Raw genomic sequence first — 21,885 nt, forward strand, 5'->3', positions numbered from 1 at the left:
GGAAGGCAGCGCGTGTCTCAGGAGCAGGAGAGGACGACGGCGAGCAGGAGGAGGGTTGAAGTGGCAGCACATTAATGGGCTGCAGGCTCGGCGCCATCTCGGGCTTTATTTAGCTTCATTTGCTCTATTTGGCTGCAATTCAATAAGAGCCGAGCTAATGACTTGAGCAGATCTCCTGTTATCAGCTCTGATGAGACACCCTCTCGCTCACCCTGACTTGATACAGCTACTCTAGCCTAATGGGCTTCTGGATTGCGATCCAGAGGACAGGACAGGACAGGACAGTGCAGTGCAGAACGGACCACCCCACAGACCAGAGTTAATCTTCAACACAATTAATTGAAATGTAATCGGGTTTTCCGTTTTGGCTGCTCGCGATCATCGAAATGTTGGGACGAATGTGCTGAACAGTGCCGAGTGTGCGTATGAAAAGGATTAGGCAACTAAATTGCCGAGCGGGCCACATTTTTTTTTTTTTTTTTTAATCAGCGTTACTTTTTCACAGGAACACACACTCACCAGATGCATGACAAAATACCATTTTAAATATGAGCAAAATATGCGCATGTCTGTTATTTATTGAGCATCATAGTGTCTTATAAAATCACGAAATATACAGCCAGTGAAAAAGATCATTCGAGGACAGCACAAAACTCGCAAAAGTGTGTGCAATTTTTTATTTATTTATTTATTTTTTTTACATATTATTAATTTGTTCCTAATTTATTTTCTGGTTGTTCTGCTAAGATATATTCAAAATTCAGAAAGATTTGAATCAATAAATAATGGTCACGAATTGTGATTTCAATATCAACAAAATCATTTAGATTATTTTTTTCCATAATCAACTTCACCTTTCAACTGCAACTGCCGTCTGACTTGCGAACGTCACAACTCACCTGATTTCTGGGTTTGGTCTCGTGATGTCCGCCATGTGAACACTCAAGTGGAACATTGCAACTTTTTTTGCGGTAAAATGATGAAGTCTCAAAAAGCTTCTTACATCTCCGTCGCAGTCAGGACATCAAATGTTCTCTCTTTAAAAATTCTCCGATAAAATTGAGGGGATAAACATTCCGTCGGGTGGCCGGTTAATCAATGTGTCGAGCACTCTCATTATTTGGTCGTTTAAATTGGAAGGCCTTCACACCCGATACGATTCAATTTGCGAGCGTTAACTGTGAATTTTCCCTGCCATCAAAGTGTGTCTCTTGACTTAGCTTTTCATCCCTCAGGTAGTGCGTGGCATCATCAGGTCAGCAGATAGTCGAGATGTTAAACAATGGCCGCATTGTTGAACCCCGCAGCAGCTGTCAGCTCCAGTGAACTGCAACCTTGAGAGGACAGAAGAATATAAAAAAAAAAAAAGGAGAAGGGGATAAAAATCACTTCCAGATCGCACACATTCATTGAAAAGTGCCACCATCCAAAAGTTTTTTGTTTTTTTTTCCTTTTTTCGCTGCAGGTGGAACATATATTTTCCAATAGGGTGCACAATAAAAATTGCACATGCATGTTTCTGATTAAATGATTCACTGCTGTGGTCAATAAAGTGAAAATTTCCAGCAGAAATCTTTCATTATCCAAAATGCCTCGGTAAAGCCGGTCGACGTTGCGCGAGGCAGGCATTGTAAACACTGGAACCAGCGCCTGGTATGGAATCCAATGAAAATGATAATGCAGGAAACAATGGCCCGCGGCGATGTAGCGGCAACGCGGCCGAGGAAGCCCACGTTACAAGGCATGGCTTTCTCAGTATTAGGAGCGAGCGTGACCGCTAGGAGGCCCTGCATAAATATTTGGGGTAAATACACACTACATCATTTTTCTTCACACTTGAATTGCATTATGATTTCCATGCAGACTCAGGTGAACCGGGGTCAGGGGACTAAATTAAGTGGGCCCTGGAAGCAGCTGCAGTGGTTCCTCTCTTTAACCATGCTTGGCTGGTTAAGCTATCAAAAGCAGCTTGTACATGCATCATAAAAAAACACGGCGCGCGTGTGTTAAAATGGTATTAAAATGCTGTTGACCCTTAAAATTAGAAAAGGAAACATTCAACTCTTTGCATGACAATTATTACACGTCCGTCAAAAGCACGGGAGAGGAGAGAGCCCAACGAGCGAGACCCCCCCCCCCCCCCATTCGGAAATTTATTGACAGTCGGGCGGAGAAGTGCCGAGGTTCATTTATGACAATGGGGCGTGATGACATCACGCTATAAAAGCCCTCCGCGGGGTCACACGGCGCGAGCGGCATGCGTTTGGAGTCTTTGTGTTGGCTATGCATGAATACGTCAGTGGTTGACGTTGCTTCTCTGTGATGTATTATGACATCCGCAACTACGCCGTTCTGCTTTCTTTCTTTTTTTTTTTGTGGACATTTTCAATGCGGAGCCTGTAGCGTCCCAACTTGATCGCGAATATGATCAGCCAAATGGCCAATCGTGTCTCTGAGCTCCTTCACCTTCACGCAACCAGACGAGGTACAGACGACTAAGTGAAGGCTCAGAGGGACTTGTACACTCCTTTGCCAAAAGTGATATGACAAATTCATTACGCAGAATTAATTTACTACAAAATAAGTGTCAATGTTGAGACCATTAGAGAGGACCTTTAAGGGGCGTGGCTGTTTGAGTGACATCAGTAGCTAAAGTCCGGTTGGCTCGACTGGGCCAAGAAGCCGTTTGGAAATATTAGTTTGGGGGATGAACCCGACGTCAAACACAAAATATGAAAGATAAAAAAATATATCAATAAATTCAAAAGAAAAAAAAAACTAAACAACAATTTGGCCTATGTTTGTTGTTGTTTCTTTTTTTTTTTCGAGATCTCAGATCAGAAACATTTCTTCCACTGCTGAGCAGGTTTTGAACAATTCAATGCCGCGTCCAACATCCGCCTAATCCAAGCGAGACATGCGCAGCAATCTGGGCAATGTTGCAAGCGAATGAGCAAGACTTCATGACAACGTCACATTTTCAGGCATGTTTTTCCATCGGTGTGATAAATCACCTTGATCTGCTGGATATTTGACTGAACAGAGCAGCCGCAAAAACATTAGTAATTAATTTAATTCGCTGAAAACAATCTGTGACATTATTAGCAGCAGGGGAAAAAAAAATTTTTTTTTTTTTCAAAATCGTATTCTATTATTAGAGAAGAGGTTTCTCTAATTGTATTCATAAAAATGGTAACCCCACCGCCACAAAAAAAATACAATAAAATAAAAAATATCCGTGCATGACGCCGCCAGGGGAGCGATGTTAACGGCAGAGGTGTCGAATTTATTATTCAAATCCACTTAGCTTATTACGGTCTTATTTGTCTCCTTCTTCTTCATGAACAAACCCAACACAAGTAAGGAGTGGTATTGACCCCCGCCCACCCTCTTGTAATGGTATGCCCCAGTATCAGGTGGGACTAAATTCTACCTCCGTGAACCCTTTTTGAAAAATTTGTCACCGAACCGCCCCTCACCCCAAAAATGAGCCTCCATCTGGGTCGTTCTGCCCCCAGCTTTACACACAACAACTAAATGAAAAGAAATTACAACAACATTTTTTTTTTTTTAAATCAATTTAGATTTATACTTTATTGCCTAGTGAACTGAAATAATTGCATTGCCTCTCTTACAAAAGATTAAAAAAATTAAAATCTGTTCTGGTCCTTCCAGAGTCACTACTTATTCCCATAATAAACTGTAAACAGGCCATTATGATAATTTAGTATAATTATACTAATAATCTGTTATATATTCATTAGCCTTTTAATTGGTTAACTCTGGGGACCGCCAGCAATTGCAGTCAGTCACACACGCCGATGATAATCACACACACACACACACACACCCCCACGCACGCGCGCAGAGAGACCCTGGCGAAGTTCCCTCCCCCTGAACTTTTCCTAGATCACTCTTCCTCCAATCATTGGCAATTTCAGTACATTTGCCAGTTTGGACAGGAAAAGCAAAGCCTTAACTCGGAATGTGGGCAACCTGTGACATCTGCGCTGACTTGCTGGAGATAATCCTCCATGTGATTGTCAGACAAATTGGGGGTCATCGGCGCCGCAGACAGCCGAGCGCGGCGTAAAAAAAAAAAAGGACACGGAGGGAAATGTTCAATCACGAGTCCATCCGGGAGCCTTCGCCTTTTTCCAGCACTCTTCAGCGCACGGTTCATCTCCCCGCCGCGATCCCGCGCTCGCATTCTCTGCCCACAGCTGCCGAGCCTCCACTGGGAGGGAGCTGTATTATGGCTGGGTTAATTTACTGATTAATATCCAGCCACTAGATCCCGCTTTCCCCAGATGGCCAATTAAAAAGTACAACTGGCAATGCTCGTAGGCCTGGCAGCAGGTTGCCGTCGGGCCCGGGGCTGGAGGCTGTGACAGAAGGTGCGGGTCCTGTTTGGGCCCAAATAAGAGCCACCAACTATGTGACTCTTTGACACTCGGCATAGTGGAGAAGGACAAACGAACGTCATAAAAGTAGAAGGGCGGAGAGGAAACGGGGTACAGAGGACACCCGTGAAAGTTGCTTTGGCTCCGTGATGAAAAAAAAGTTTTCAAATGATTATAATCATGGACAGTGTTGATGTTCAATAAACAACGGAGAAGTGCGTCAGCAACTGAGGCTCTGATTTGCATTTAATGACATTCGAATATATAACTTCAAGTACGTAAACGAACAGTTTTTGAACACCGTGCGCACCTCGGTCACCTGAAGGCAGAATAATACGGAGATGTCTCAGCTCCTTAGCAAGGTGGTTCTTTGCCGAGGGTAAAGAATATGTTCCGAAGTATTATATATTCTCATTGTGTTGATCCCACTTGTGTACAAACCCCCGTTAGGTTTATAATTAAAGCAACATCAATGCTACTAGCGTTAGCCTGTCAATGGGCTCTTGCATTGTGTGTTAGCATTAAGCTAGCAGACTTTCCAAAGACAAAGTTATGTGCTTGTTTTAAATACACAAAATGTAATTTTCTGTTTTCTGACAGCAAACTTTGGCAAACAGTGGCATTAAGCAGATTGAAGTCTCTCTTTTGGAAGAATTGCTGCAAAGTCAGTTGCGACCGTATTTTATTATTTTTTTTCCATATTTTTGAGTAGCATGCATCCAATCGAATCCGTTGTGCATCACCACGAATGCCGTGGCATGATAAGACGCTGCCGTTTAGACGAGGGGGCCATTTGAATACAGCTCAAACTTATCAATGGGCTTGCGTCACCATGGAAACGCCGTAAATAGAATGGCTGAAGCAGCTTGGAAAGGAGGGGTAATTAATAACCCAATTACAGGCTCGAGTCAGAAAAGCCAGACAGAGCCACGTGCTTTCTGTGTTCTTTGATAAAGGAGAATTTCATGCAAAGAGTTGTACGTCTACCGGGTCAGCTAAACGAGGGCTATCTGGGCCATCTCTGTTTAAAGAGGGAAAAAAAAAAAAGCCTGCGAACAGAATTGATGGCCCATTTCATTATGTAATTGCCTCTTTAACTTCCCTGTCCTGAGCAATCGCTCTTTAAACTCCAGCTCGAGGTAATGTATGCAAAGATATGAGGCAAGTCTCCGACAGATCATCGGTAAATAGACGTAATCTTTGCGGCACCTTAAGCCAACCTGGAAGTGTCATCTTAAAACCGTAGAATGAATAAAGTCAGCTTCAAAGATGAGTTTGCCGCCAAGACGGAGCGGAGCTGACTTGAGGACCAAACAGACGGCGGCGATATGAAAAAGTACAATCCAGAGGCGGGAACAAGGCTCCAGTCAGCCTTTAAGCCGCCACCCTCAGCGTCGGGGTACACGGAGCACAAAGCGAGATATGATTACCCGCCTACAACAGAGCGATGCATCCTGCCCTCCGACCCCCTGAACCCAAAAGGTGTCCCCCGACGTCGAATCAAAGTAAACACCGCGCCCCTGTTCAGAGCCTCTGAAGTGGCTAGAGGTGAGAACACAACACGAGTGACCCGCTTTCCTTTCATTTCCCTCCTCATAAAGATCCCACAAATGAAAAAAAAAATATATAAAGCAAAGCAACACACAAAGCAGAAGTGGGGAAGGCAGCACTCTTGATTGAAGGGTCAGCAGAAGGATCACGGCGAGAAGGTCACGCAAGAGCCCAAATTCACATCCCATAATTGAGTAACAGGGGGTCGCTGATTACAAGGCGGGCGACATCCACGACTATAGGACAGTGGTTGGAGTTGCGCACACCTCACAAGATAAAAAAAAAAAAAAAGCAGACAGACAAAGCGCCCAAAAAAGGCAGAGGGAATATTGGATGGCCTCACCACTGTGAGAATGAGGACTTAATTAAGTGAACAGTCGGATGCAGCAGCAAGCAAGCACTACATCAAAGAGACAGAGAGCGATAATTCCCTTTATGTAATTAGATCAATTGGGCATGAAGTGAAGAGGCTCGATCCAAAGAGCAGTGTGACGCTGAAAGGGGGAATCGCTCCGTGAGCTTTGATTACCTTTTTGATTGGGAAGGCAAAAATGAGACCGGACCGCCAGAGAAATAAGCTTAGTTTCCAATTACCGCAATCTGCAATTGTTTGCTTGTTTTTTTAATGTATTTATTTATTTATTTTTAACTCAAATGACTTTACTTTTTTAAAAAAAAAATAAAAAATACTTGACCTTAATATGCGTCATAAATATTGTTTTATAGCAAAGCTGCGCACCAAATTCCAATCATTAGCGGTAATTAACGGCTTCTCTGATGAGTCACCAGAGTGCTTTATGTCCACTTATTTGTCCGATAAATCGACACCAAAAGACTCGTTGTGCGTTATTGGCGGATATGGATTTTGAGCTCAATGAGATCCCTTTGGAGTTGAAAAGATGCATGATGCGTTTGAGCCTATTCTTGTAAAAATGGAGTCGGAGTTTACTTTTTACCTCAATTGAGGACGTATAAACGATGGCAACAATAAGAAACAAGCCGGAAGGGTTCTACGAGATGAACAACTACATTTTAAGGGACAAAGACATCAAAATGTTCGACAATCAAATTGTGCTTTCAGATTATTTTTTGATCCAAGGTGTGCTCGTCCCAATAACTGGGTCCAAAATGCTTGAAAGCCGACGATCTTCTTGCTGACTGGTCCGACCAGGCGACCATCGGCACATATCCGGCACCAAGCGACGGCTCGTGACTCGTGATACTCTCAAGTTGGGGCACTTGTAAGTCAAGGTTACACTCTATGCCCATTTATGACTGACGTCTTTGCTTCATTTCTTGCGCAATTTCGGACACCCGTTGCGCCTTCTTACGTTTAAACACAAGCTACTGAGGGGCAAAAAAAAGAGGAGGAGGAGGAGGAGGGGTCTTAATAAACTGATCAATCTTTGATCCCCGGGATAAGAACTGGCAATGAGTGCGGTGTCAGCACACGTGCCCACAGGAAAGGCGTGTAGTCGCTGTGTGGCCCAGTGGAGCATTAGACTGTCTCTGTCTGTCTGGCTCTGCAGACAGAGGACGCGAGTGAGGGATGGGCCTCGTCGTCCGGGGGAAACGGCTTGTGTCCGCCGCCCACACTGCGCCTCCTTTGTGTGAAATTGGCTGAGAGGATGTAGACATATTCCACGCACTGATCCATGGCGGAGTATAAACAAGGGGGGGGGGGACTTTGCTTTGCCTCCTAGAAGGTCAGGAAGCTTCCCCGTGAAACAGTAAGTGACACTGCCTCTTCGGCGCTCACTAACAGTCTGACCGGTGGAACCTCACCCTCCACCCCTCCCTTTCTCCAGTCCTATTTTCTTTTCATGCAGCCCTGCGTATTCAATGTATAGCGTCGTTCTTCCGAGTACTGAAAAAAAAAAAATAAATTCTGGAAAAATTGACAATTTGATAATACATTTTCCAGTTTGAAAAATATCCCAATGAGAGCACGGTAATGCCTTGAGATAAGTTTTTAACTGCAATTTTTTTTTTAATGAGGAATAAATGGCACTCTATAATAACATACTTTATAAAAATGTATTGTAAAGACATAATTGAATAGAGTGTAAAAAAAAAAATAATTTTGCTTCAGTTCAATGGATATTGTACTGCCTCTTTTGTTGTAAGCCTATTGGCCACCAGGAGGCAGTACAATACAGACACCGATATACTCTATACGGAGACGGCCTTATCTCCTCAGTACGACAGTAATATTCGTTGTTCGTCGCAGATGATAACGAATACATGCCTTTGAGTGTTATTATCTGTCTACATGTGTTGCTCCACTGTTGTGTTCAAATGTCAGTTGCGTCAAGGGATTGGTTCAGAAATTTCCCAGCCTGGTAAGCATTCTTCAACGACAGTTGTGCTCACTCCCAATTGGGAGCACTACAAAAAGCTTTCAAAAAAATTTTAAAAATCTGTGCAACCTAATATTAAATGGCCCGGGGGCCAATGTTTGGGGACCCACTGGCTTAAAGAGTGAGAACACTACCACCCAATCACTATTTTTGTTAGTGACAATAGCATAACTCATTATGTGTTCGTATTAATGACAATTTTAGTTAATTCTGCATATGTTGTAAATGCATGTTTTATTTTCTTGGTTTGATTTTTAGTTTGACAGTTAACTTCAACCAAGAGCATCACGGAGCCTCTTTTTGAAAAATGTTATACTCTCGGCCAAAGTGAAGCGTGTCGTTTGAAAAGAGTTTCATTTACTTTTGCCTTCCAAAGCAACAACGAAATGTGTCCAAATGACAGCTGGGATATTGAAAAACTCGTAAGTCAAGGTCACTTGTATCTCAAAGCAGCAGTGTTCGGAAAAAGTATCCCAAGTTGGGAGGAGAAAAAAAAGTGAAGTCCTTATCTCAGCACCGGCGAGGTCACAACGGCTGAGACAAAAGGTAGGAGATCTGCGCATGAAATCTGATTGCGGCTGCAGTAAAACGGACTGGGGAAGGCATGAATGTAATTAAAGTGGCTGACACTTTTATGCTGGGTAATGGGAGTCCAGGGCCCGGCTATTCCCAGACGAGCTCCCCTCACAATATGGAGCACATTTTAATACCAAGCCGCACAATGACTTAAATGCAACTCTCCGGGCTTTTGTGGAGATTTAATATTGATGTGTAAACAGGATAAATGCCAACAACCTGGGGTTTAAGGGACATGGTAAATAAACACTGGGCCATATATAAAATATATAAAACCCGTCAAGCATCTGGAGACCGCACAATTCTCATTCTCAACTTCTCGTGTGATTTTCTGCCACATAAAAATCGGCAATTATGAAACTTATGAGCTTAAGTACGGCTCGGAAATTAAACGAGAGCGGGCGAAAAGATGAGCCGTGTTGCATCGCGCGGTTTATGTCTGGAGACCAAAAAAAAAAAAAAAAACAGTTGGGCTCGCTCCAATCAGTAACATATTTATTCATGCAGGTGAGAAGGAAGGGAGCATTTAGATCAGAGCGGGGCAGATAATGAAGAAGTTAATAAGAGGAATGGTACTTTGAAAATGTTCCGCATGCAGCCAGATCGCAGGATTTAATCTGTAATAAATAATCTGGCATCATTGCAAGATGGCATCTCATAATGGCAAATGAAATATGCTGGTATGATAGGTACAATAAATCTGGATTTTCCTATGGTTCCCTCAGGCTAGGACAATATGCAACTATAGTGCTCTCTGTCAGGAAGAGCAGATCTCAGAGCCGTCATAAAATCTAAATGGGCACTAATTAGGCAAGCCTTGCCTCTCACACTTACTATTTCTATTGACATTTTCAGCACGCCGCCACCGCCCCCCCCCCTTGCACTACCATAAATCACTGAGAGGAGAACTCCCTGGATTGCAGCGCGCCGGGCTGTTAAAGGGAAGTTCAACTTAGTGGTAATGAATAAATTTGCCCTCCTATGCAGCACAGTTTCTTTTGTCTTGCACCCAAGCATATTCATCGGGCTAAATGGTCGTTTTGCGTTGCGGCATCCATTGCGGTAATCGCCGTTGCATTCCAACTCATTTAAAAAAAAAAAGAAGCAAAGCATGTTTTAAATGTTCGCTTTTCCATCGCGTTAATGGAGTTCATTTTCTATCGCATAGGCGCGGGGTAAGGTAAATATATACGTTACGCCTTCCCGCCTGCCTCAAATTAATAAAATGCTTGGCACAGGACCGCTTGTTGAACATATGCCGCAAGCATGGCTAAGCCATCTGGCACCGAGTCAAGTATTCCCACCAACTGTATGTCTTATGCTACCTGACAGTGGAAAAGCTTTATTCCCCCGGTATCGGGGGCACAAATGGAGAAATATTATTGAAATGATTATCTGCATCAAGACTCAGATTTGGGCTGACATTTCGCCGGCTCTGCGTAATCCGAGGGGTTGTCGACGAGAGGGCGGAGAGGTGGTTTGCCGGTAAGCCCTGGCGGCTTGATTAATGAAGCCAGGATACTGGTTGGACCCAGCCCACCTCCACTCAGACCCTGGGGCCGAGCCCCCGCATATGAAATTGGCCGACGAGACGCTCATCTTCCTGGGAAGCGAGGAGCCTGATGATCCGCCCGGCGACGCTCGACGTCGAGTCGGCGCACCCCAAAGCCAGTCGCATCCGGGCTTAGGAGGACCGGCTTCTCGCACTGGGTGGCGAGGGGGCGGGGGGGAGGGGCGGGGGCTTGATGAAGAGTGGCATTAATACGTCACCCGATGTCAAGCACATTTCACTCAAAGTGAGATTGCTTTTCTCGGCAACATGGCAACTTTTCTACGGACGACTCGGGACGTCGTTGCAAGAATTGCCTACATTTGTTTCAAGTTGAATTCGTTTAACATTCATTTAGTGATGCCGATGTTTGTTGGCCTTCTGCCACGTTGACGCAGCTTCTGATTAGCTTGTGTGCCCGTACGGTCGCGTGCCAAGTACGTTTCAGGTCCCCCCCCCACCATGTCTCAATTTGCATGACACACGAAAGCGGCGTTGGCGGAAACTTGACTTATCTTTAAATAAATGAATCAACAAATATGCAAATGTCAGGGAAAGCCTCCTAGAACAGCTGAACGGGGTCCTAGAACAAGTCGGAGGGAATCGTGAACAGTTAGCAGTCAGTCTCAAATTTTCAGTCTCCCGACAAAAATTAAAACGATTTAAATGTACTGACACATATCAATCGTCGATTTGGAGGGGTATCGGTGACGATCGCTATCAAAAGAATTGAGAAAAATGTGGTTCAAAAATGTCTGGAAGTGCGCTCCCTCAATCCTTTCGCTTTGATGGATTTGCCTGCAGAGGCATTTCAGGTTGCTGGAAAGCCAAATTTGTGACCAGGGAGGGGATAAGGGGGGGGGCATTGAGAGGAAGCTCACGAATGAGGAAAAAAAAGAAGAGAAAGTCAGTCAAAAAAGGCAAAGTGCATCTTTAATCATTCCGTGTCAACAATGTCGCTTTGTTAAAAGTGCTCTGTAATTAATAACGGCGGTTAGGACGGAACAATCGAGGGAGCCGCTGTCACCAGTTGTACTATTCGAGGGAGGTGATTTCTAAATAGTGTAAATGAGGTGTTTACCTATTGTGATCCAGTCAGTGACAAGCAGGGTCTCCTTTTTTTTTTTTTTTTTTCCCTGCCGGCGAACACGAGCGAGGGGAAATGATTAATTGCGAGCTGGCGGCTTCTACGGCTTCAAGAGTAAATCAACTTCTAAGAAGTGCTAACTTGCTAGAATATAAACTAATTTTAGGCCCCAGATATTAAAATATAATCCATCTTCTTCCTCCACGGGGAAAGCTAATTAGAAAATGTGACTGGCATAGCCGAGGAGAGGTGGAGGGAATGGTGGGATTAGGCAGCAAAAAAAAAAAAAAAAAAAGCAGTCCCGCTTTTACAGACGCTTCCTTTTTCTTTCTCGCGTCTTGTGATTCCTTCAAAAAAAAAAAATGTCAGCGTATAGGACATGAAATTTCCCAAACGCAAATATTGATGCTTTCCAGTCTCTCCGAGCCTTCCGCGCACATTCGCTCGGATGCGATGACCACTAAACAATCGTTGCCCGAGGCGCAAAAGCAACCTGGCTCAGACTTGACTGCTCTTTTGTTCCTTTTATGTGCTGACCTTATGCATTGAAACATGCACAACATATTCTTCCACCAAAAGAAATTCATTAAAAAAAAAAAAAATCAAAGAGAATAACGGGCAACCATCGGAATGGCTGCAAATACCCCGGAACAAAAAAGCCCGAGAGCATTAACGGTGACACCTCTCGTGAGTATTTTGAATGTCACGTGTGGAAAGAAGCACGATGGGGCGCACACTGCCTGCAACATGACACAGTCGCATTTTGCAACAGAGCTGAGTGGTCCCAGCCAGCCCGGATCTGTGGAATCCCACAAGACCATCACCCCCCCCCCCCCCCCTCCCCAAAACCCCCCTCGAGAGGCCCAACGCTCTGAGTGGTGACAGTTTAAAGGCAATGATACAATAATAAAGACCAGCAAAGTGGTAACGGGAAGGCTTTCCCTTCCTGATACTTCCAAAGTCGAGAATTCCTTGTAACATTGAAGTAAAATATTTTTTTTTCTCCGTTTGGTACTTTAAAAAAAAAAAAAAAAGAAAAATCAACCCCTAATTCCTCAAACTGAAAGAGAGTTGAAATTTGACAATGGAAGAACCAGTTAACGTCATAAATGTGCGAGCAGTTTCTCCGGCCGTTTATCAGTATCATTTAAACCACTTTTTGGACTGTCTTCAAAGTTCATCTGATGAGCTCGCTCAAGCCAATTATGGAATGTACAAACATTTTACAGGGTCCGACTTACAAGGGTGAGCGTCTGCGGTTGTTAACGCGAGTCACATTATCGCGAAAAAAAAAAAAAACTCTTCTGTGCAACGTGGCAACAAATTAAAAAAGGAGGAGAAACTCAACTACGGTCGGAAGAGAAATGAAATGAAAGCTTGAATTACGCTTCAGTTTCATAAAAGGACTCGTTAAGTTTTAAACATGCTGCATCGGTTAAGAATTCAAATGAAAATTAAAAAAATAACACTTAGAAGGTGGTAAAGCTTCAGTGACCAGATGAGGATTACTCATTTCGGGGGATATGGAAAGGGTCATGAGTGTGTGTGTGTGTGTGTGTGTGTGTGTGTGTGTAACCAGCAGAAAACTGATTGAGATTCAGTACTGCAACATTGCCATCTTTTGGCCAAAGTGTATACTCAGGAGTACGTTTGCTCACCTTCATGCTCTTTTAGTCGGTGTGTGTGTTTAAATTGTGATTCTATAAATGAATATTTATGTTGGTTTCTGGATGAACAAGAATGCATTCATTATTACGTAATTCGAATACACAATTTAGTAGTCTCTAAAATGTCAAGATTGAATACGCCGGAGCTGTGAAACATTTTTTTTTTTTTTTTAAATATAAAATGTGTAGTATGGAGACATGGGTGCAGAAAAAGCCATTTAGCCAGATTATTGAGGATTTGGATTAAAATAAATAAAAGATCCCCACCCAAAAAAAAAAAATCAAAATAAAATCAAACCGCCTTCATTCCGTGAAGTTGGTTGACTTCCAAAGTTGTTCTACGGTCATTTAAAAAACAAACGTGTCAAAGCTCAAACCTTCACTCTCATCAATGACTTTTCAGTTGTCATTATTAACCGTCAAGTATATAGACGAGTTGTAAAAGGAAAATAAATTTAAGACTAGTCGACATGTGAAGACCCACGATGGTTCTTTTGTAAAGCGATAGTTTTATCTGGCGGTGTTCTATAAGTATTGCACAGCATGTCAAATTAATGCATCGGAAATTAATTAATTAATAAGGTCTTGCTCATGTTGTACTTAGCAGCCAGAAGCGTTCGGATGATGTAATGCAGTGACTCTCAGTGTGGTAGGAGCGAGAGTTATCATTTTTTGAGACACTAAAGAATGATTACGTTCCATGCAAATACAACGCATTAACTCACTCACTGCCATTGACGGATAAATACGTCAAAGATCCATTTTTTTTCGCTCGGCTGATAGTGAATGAGTTAAAAAAAAAAAAAAACGAAATATTTGAATGACATTTTATTTCTTTTCAATCTAGGACAGTCCTGTTTTTTTTTTTAGTTTTTAAACATGGGAATTAAATTTTTTTTTTTTTTTACATAATGTTCAGTTGTATTTAACTTGATTTTGACGTACATTTGCATTTGATCTTGAACCCTTTGTTCTTGATATGTTATTTTAATAACACGTTTTGATTGAAACGCACGGGTCAGGCTGTGCGCAGTTGGTGGCGAGAACGATACTTTTTAGGAATAAAACTTCCTTTTTTTTGTTTTCAAAGACGACTCACAGCTACTGTGTTACTGTATTTGATGTAAAAAGTTGGTGAACCATTGACACAATGCCACTTGACACCTGAAGCCCAATTTCCCCCCCCCCAAAAAAAACATTTGAGACGTTCCATTTTGTTCACCAAGCGACGACGACTTCATTTGTGGTGCGGGCTGGCAAAAGCAAAACCCCCCCACACACAGCACCTATCATCAACCCTCCTTCTTCATGTCAGTCGATTTACAAACACGTCGTGAGAACGAACCTCGAGTGGGTGTCCTCTACCTGAATAAATGTTGTGTGAGCGGCGCGGCCCGTTTTCCCACGGCGGCGTACGGGACATCACGGATAAGGGAGAGGATGGGCCGTGACAGCGCCAGTGACAATTCATCCCGTCAACCCCCTTCGCTGACTGACATGTCACATTCTCTGATGACTTTATTGTGCTCCCTGTCACCGCACTTAATCTGCGTGTCAGTCAAGCGGCGAGGAGCCCCACACCGCCATCTCCAGACAGCGCGGCTAATACCCAGCCTTTTTAATGACATTACATTTGGAGTAATGCCATTCAGCATAGCGGCGATATCATCGGCTATTTTGCATCATTCGGCGACACGGCCGGGTCGGAGCCGGGCCGATAGAGTGCCGGTCATTTCCCCATCCATTTGCAACTGGATGACAGATGTCAAGACGGGAAGCGGCTATTATTTACCGCGGCCGTGTTTTTATCACAGGCAGACATGATGTCTCACTTTACTCCAGGCTGTCATCCAACGCATCAGAAGGCGTCCTTCTGGGCGAGATCTGCAAAGCAGAGCAGCGCATAAAAGCCCAAAACTGTTTCAGTTTTACTTGCTTGGCTGAGATGAAACGACTTGTTTTTTTTTTTTTTGGTGTTTTTTTTTTGTTTTTTTTTTGGGATTGCCTCTGGCTGTGAGGAGTCTGAATTAATAGTGATGATATCAAATCAAGGCGTGCGTGATAAAAGTCAAATTCATTAAAGCGCCCAGGTACTATAAGCATCCACTTTCGCGGTGAAGATAAAACGAACAGGTGATTATCGTCATCACCGTCTTATTTGTTAAATCACACGCAAAATGCCCCCCCTCCCCCCTTCCCTCACCTCCACCTCCCTCTGTGCCATTTCAGCTAATAATGCATTTTGCGTTCCGTAAATCTCAACGTAAAGAGATTAAAACAATTAGAATAATCTACATGCAGGCCAAGTGTTGCTTGCGATCAGTCTCCGCCTCTCCGTAAACAGCCGTCCAATCCTCTCAAGGTGATGGAATGACTTGGGAACGAACTTTCTGGATTTAAACCGTTCAGATATCCTGTCATTGACAATAAAGACGCATTTGCAGTCTCACATCACGAGAGGCAGCCGCATCTTTTTTTTTCTCTCTCTCTCTCTCTCCAATTGACAGTGCTTTTTTTTTTTTTCTCTCTTCCATCAGAGCCGCACGGTCTAATTAAATGTATTTAGCATCATAAATATTCCATGGGGACAGGTTGACACAGTGAATTAATGTCCCGCCTCAATCCCAGAGCCTCTCTAGTGGCGGTGGAGAAGAAGTTTGCACAGTGGCAGGTAAATAAATGCTTCATACAGCATTCATGCGTTTCCTAAAAAAATTTAATAAATAAATTAAAAAAAAAAAAATCAAAAAAAATCAGGGGGTGTTTTTACTTTCTAATGCAGTGGGGAAAAAACAACAGAACATGATATTGATTAATTCACAAGGTTTGATTAAGTTGGCGGGAGGTAAAGTGGACTTGGAAAATATCTTTTGATTAGACATGAAAAGTGTCGCTGGAATGCAAGTGTGAAGATTTATTTACTGTTGGGTATCGTGTCAGTTTTGCTTGCCTTGGCTCATTAGAATGAATTTGTCTTAACGTGGGGGAAAGTAAGCAATTGTGATGAAAACGTCGTCAGTTAGCTTGAAACTATTACCTCAAATTCCATTTCATTTGTTTTTTTACTTCCAAATATCTTCCAATGTACTGCATATTAATCGCAGACTTTTCTGGGGATAACTCAATTTAATTTTTATTTTATTTTTTAATTCCATGCACCAGTCATGTCCACCAGGCAGTTTGCATCGCATAAATGAAGTTGTCCCAATTCAGGAGCTGATGACGCCATGTTCCAATCTTACTGGCAAAAGTGCGTCAGAAAAGTTCCAGGACTGGCCTCACAAAATCATTTCTACAACTCGTGGCTCCTCCCCAAGAACAGCACGTCTGCTTACAATGCCCTGAGCATCTGACAATTCCTAGCCGAGAAGCCCATCACCATGCTGGAGCAACATTCCTCACCTAACCACCTGTTTTTTTTTTTTTTGTTCATTTTTTTTTCCACTTTCCAAAAGCTCAACATTGTGATCAAGATTTGAAGACATGGACAACATTAAGGAGGCTTATGGCGGTACCTTGAGTTATGAGTGAGATTCGGGCCATCATTATGCCAATAATTTGCTTGGCATATATTCTTTATCATCTGCAAAGAACAACTAATACAACCGCATTTTACAACTGTCGCAATGTATAGCATACCTAAACGGCATTTCTGTATTATGCTGTCCCAAGGTGGCCTTGGCGCACACCACATGGAAAAGCACAATGTCTGCTGAAGTGAAGCAAAATCCAATTCAATTCTTTACCGTATGTTTTTCTACATTTTTTCAGAGTGATTTGCCCTATTAAAAAGCACATTATGAACTTTAGTTTTTTTTTTCGGAACAAATTCATGGAATTTCCATCCATTTGAAAGGAAAAATTTATTTGATCTCTGTATGAGTCCTGGAACTTTTCCGACAGGACTCATTTTTTTTACTCTAACCTGAATCGTACATGACTGAAAGTTGTAGCGTCTCAAATCTTCATCCAGAACAAAGTTTTGGAGTGTTCCAGAGCACTGAATACCACTGAGGTATCCGTCTGATGCCTGCATTTAGCAGTGTCCTCTGCTCGACAATGCCATCTCACCCCAGAGGAGGACAGAAGAGGCTTCCTTGAGGATGGAAGTCCTTCCAAAAAGTGCCACCCTTGAAAAATCAAAGCATTTCACAGCTTATTTGCTGCGCTTTTTCAATGCCTGAACAGCAACAACAACAAAAAAAGAAAGTGTGCTCGTCTGCTAAGCAGCCATCAGCAGAACAAATGCTTGCCACTGCCAGACCAGGCACGAGGGGTAAGCGAGGATAGCTATTCAGTTCATTGTAAAGCCTTTTTTTTTTCTTTTTTCAATCCTCACATTTTCCGAGACACATCCACATTTCCCATCAGTTACATGTAATTGCAAATTTGCAAGGGCTAAGCTAATTTTACGACACGAGAACACCTGTATTCATCTCCATATTAATAGAAAACAGGATGTATAAATCCTAATTTTGCTGCAGCCAGTGTCAGTGGAGCCGTTCCTTGAGGGAGAGAGGCCTGTCTACTCGCCATTAAAATATTGGTCGTCTCCCCTTCCCTTTCGCTCCACAGCGTCCTTTTTCGCGACAAAATCGGAGAGCATAATCATGAACGGCGTCCGGACTACTGAGCCATACTGAAGGCTAATTTACAGCAAAAAAAATAAATAAAAAACAGGTAAAACAAGTCATTGCTGGGAAGTCATGGCAGCAAAAAATATCCAAATAAATAAATTGTCTGAGCCAAGTCTGGGCACTCCCAAGTTGAGTATGACCGTAATTGTTTTTCTGACTGTACATCCCTCTACGTCTTGAACTTTTTTCTCTCTTGAAACGACACATTTTGGATCGTTGGGCGATCTGCACCCTATTACGCCACATTCCCGTTCCTGCTGTTCTCGCCGACGACTCATCATTAAAAGTGGAAATTAGTCCATTAAAGCACACGTCAGTCAGAGCTCGTCTATCCGTGCATGTCATTACGCCTGGGAAAGAAGCGAGGAGTCGCTGTCAGGTCAGCCTCGACAAAGCTTCGCCGGATGTAGGTGGCCTACGTCACCTCATTAGTAACAACCCGAGCGGCGCTCTAATGAACTTAAGACAATGCTAATTAATGGCAGCCAACAAAGGCTTAACATTTTTTAGAAAGTGCCACGCGCGTGTACGACAGCGTTTAAGCAACCCTTAATCCGACGGCAATCCGGCGCCCGGTTCGAGGCGCTTCCGCCTCGCGGCGCGTGCTTGGGGTCAAAGGGTGCAGCTCCATTCCGCCGCTGATAGAGTCGCCTGTGACAATCCTTTCTGGGCTGATAAAGTAAGGGAAGTCTGCGGTGGAGCAGTGCACTGGCTTGGCGGAGGTTTTCCCCGGGGAGCAGGTGTCAGGGTTGTCTATCAGAAGGCTGAAAGGAGGAAAGGGACATGTTACCGGGCTCTATTGTATCCCGCTTGTCATTGACTGATCGGCTCCATTTAGCTGGCTTTCACTGTGAATGAAACCACCTGAATAGATGAAAGCGAGACAGGTTTCCCGACAAACAAGGAGTCCTGGAATATTCATGGAGGATCTGTGAGGAAAAGATTAATGTATTAGAAATTAAAATGGGGCCCGGACGTATGATCTTGCTCTAACACTTGGCCGGACCTGTGTCACCCGCCGCTAGCGCCTGAAGTCAGCACATGCCGCTGCCAAGGTGGAGAGGAATCATTAAGCACCCTGCCATTGTGTGAGCGGAATAATCAAACTTCGCCCCCCGCCGCTGCCACCTATCCGCATCACCCCCCCCCCTTTCCCACAGCACCGACAATGAATAATTCCGGAGCCATTTGCAATGTTAACGGCACCTATCTGGGCCATCCGTGCCTTTATGATAAGAGCGCCAAATATGCATTTCAACAGTCTGAACAGAAGCTCCTTCACCGGCATTTCAAAGGACACCTGTCAGTCATCTGAAAGAGCTGTCAGTCTCCGTCACGCAACGGTGTCGGCGAAATGGCCCCGAAAGATAATCTTTACTCTCCCGGTCTCCACCTCCCTCGCTCACATCAGAGCAGTTACATTTGCAAAAGACTGACAAGTGATTTACACTGAGAAATGGATTGTGTTGAAAATGAAGACCGAGGAGGGGGGTGCGGGGGTTATTCTTTTAGGGGGGGTGGCATCAAATCAGCTATCCAAAATGTGATCTGGGCCACGCCGAATGTCATTACGCGTGATACCGGGGAGCACTAGACGGGCTGCGGGGCCCAAAGGTGAATTTCGTCCTTCCTATCTCGAGAAACAGACTGCGGCATCGAAGAAAGCGATGGGCAAGCCAGTATGGATGGGTGGGGCGGGGGAAAGAAAAAAAAAAAAAAAGTTCACCTCTCCTCTCTTTTTTGAGCAAGGAATCGTTGTCGGTCTACTTAGCAAAAGCTCTTTCTAGCCTCAACGAAGAGATGCTCTGATTTGTTTATTTATTGCTTGAGCAAGTTTCACTTCACGGGCACTTGGTTGGCAAAGAAGCAAGTGAAGCTTCATGCCTCTGCCCCCCCCCCCACCCCCAAGAAGGCCAGGCATTTGTTAAGCACGACTACCTTGTGCGCCACCAGCTGTTGGTGGTATTTACAGCTGAGATGCGTTTGGGCTGAAGCTCGGAGGCCCGGCGCCACACTGGGCCCATTCCCACCTCCCTTTTGGCGACTCTGTGAGGTGAGGACATGCAGCAACCCGCGGAGTGTGCCAACAACATGGAAGTGTGTGTGAAACGTTCGGCACAATATTGGACGACGGTGTCCAGAGAAGGGTTATTTTTATTTATTTTTTTCCAGAAACAATAACAGCATTAAGTCAGTGAAGTTTTCAATTTGGCATGATGAAGAATTCTTCAAAATAGAAAAATTTAAGCCGTTTCTTGCCACTCCCAGTTGGAACTTTACTGAAAAAGTAAACCTTAAATAAAGCGAACTTCATATTTAAAGTAATCGCATAGCTTTGCCGAGAGCATGTTAGCGTAATGATAACAGACAATGCGGGCTAACGAATAGCATCGAAGGTCACGGTGTTAGAACCCTTTAAGCAGCGGATATTGAACGCAGTGGCGTGCAAAATGGGGGGAGGGGGAGTGGTTGGGTACGGGGCCACCTGCCCTGGGCATCTACATGGGGGGGGGGGGGGGGGGGGGTGCAGCAAAACGCCATATGCCGGGCAATATACCAGATGCACGTCAACCAGGAAAATACAGCAAAAAAAAAAAAAAAATGGATCTTTGACATCTTTAGCCGTCAATGGCAATAAATTAGTTAATGGCGACCGATCTGTATTCTGACAATTCCCTGAATTTAAGTATTTTTTTACTACTTACTACTATTTAATCACATGGACAAGCTCTCTAATTATGTTGACCTGATTTTAAACAACATACCTCGACATGTATCGACTAACTTTTCAGTCGGGACGTTTCCACACTGTCCAAGAATCCAAAAATTGTGGCTCAGCTCGGTATAGACAGATCGTCTGACTCACCAGAAACTTCTTTTAGCTTGTGTTTAAACTCACACTCCCTCTTTGTTACTTGACTCTGCGTTTGCTCATAAAACGTGCGTCTGAAGCGCAAACAAGACTGCAGGGAGCAAAAAAAAAAAAAAAAAAAAATTTTTTTAAATGAAGCGACTCTCACCAAGGACACGCGAGCACACCCTGGAATGATTCAGAAGCGAATAACATGTTAAGAGTTCATCAAATGAAGTGAATAAACGAACAAAGGGGGCTCGTTATCTCGTCTGCGCCTTTTCCCCCCGCCGTCGTCGAACCCTCGCGCAAATGAACGTCAATAGATAGTCGTGTAGAGCAGCTGTCTTGCAAATTATTCAGCAAGTATGATTTTTTTTTTGCAGTTGAAGAAGTCACCAGAAAGACATTCACCTGAGTCACAAATGAGTATGTAATTGACTCCTTCGGGAAAATAACTCAGCCTAACTACTGGAAATAATGTGTAAATTCAATACATTTCCTAATGAGCTCATTTGAGTTTGCCGCAATTAGATTTGCCAGTCCTGGTGCAGATAGAATTCCGCAGCCGAGCTGAGGTGAATAAACCCCCCCACACCCCCTCCCTCGCATCCATTAATTAAAATTAGCATATGGGCCTGTCAACACTTCTCAGAGGCACGTTGTAACAATGCCATTTAGCCCTGCATCAAGCAATGCCAGCGCGATGAATGAATGCATGCGGCGGGTAAATGCCTCCCCACCCCTAGCGACAGGGACGGAATAGGACTGGCAGTGCTGGCTCTGACGCACAAAAGAGGCTGCGTTTTAACAGCCAGGGCCTGGCCTCTGACCAGGGGCCATCCACATCAACACTGCTTACACTCCACCATACCTTGCAGCTACTGGCCCGGCCGACCGGCGCTATAAACACCCAGCGACAAAAACAAATGAAGACCGTTACGGTGCGAGGATGCGTGTGCAGACAGGAGGGAAGATGTGTCGGGTCGTGCTGCGGGGGGGGAGAAAAAAAAACATAAAAACTCTTTAGCTTTGTTTTTTTAAAACAACTAATATAACATGTCGCTTAATCGCAACAATAGAACGGAGTGAAGAAGAGATCAAATCTGTTTATGACCACGACCAGTTGACGTTTTCTGGGAAATTAAACATAAAAGTACAAAAATTCCATTTTGTGGATTTAACTAAGCCACATAACGTTGAT

At 43.8% G+C, this 21,885-nt stretch overlaps 1 long non-coding RNA gene across 1 annotated transcript in view; it reads right to left on the bottom strand.

Moving 5' to 3' along the window:
* Window positions 1-605: 605 nt before the first annotated feature.
* Window positions 606-21,885, bottom strand: part of LOC148323702 (uncharacterized) — a 34,444-nt gene continuing 13,164 nt past the window's right edge. Inside the window, exon 3 of the long non-coding RNA XR_015846525.1 lies at window positions 606-1,334. This is a non-coding gene — a long non-coding RNA (uncharacterized LOC148323702). The remainder of the gene's footprint in view (window positions 1,335-21,885) is intronic.

The sequence above is a fragment of the Idiotropiscis lumnitzeri genome, chromosome 14, assembly GCF_059441095.1.
Source record: "Idiotropiscis lumnitzeri isolate Australia: NSW breed Sydney's pygmy pipehorse chromosome 14, RoL_Ilum_1.0, whole genome shotgun sequence".
Classification (NCBI taxonomy): Eukaryota; Metazoa; Chordata; class Actinopteri; order Syngnathiformes; family Syngnathidae; genus Idiotropiscis; species Idiotropiscis lumnitzeri.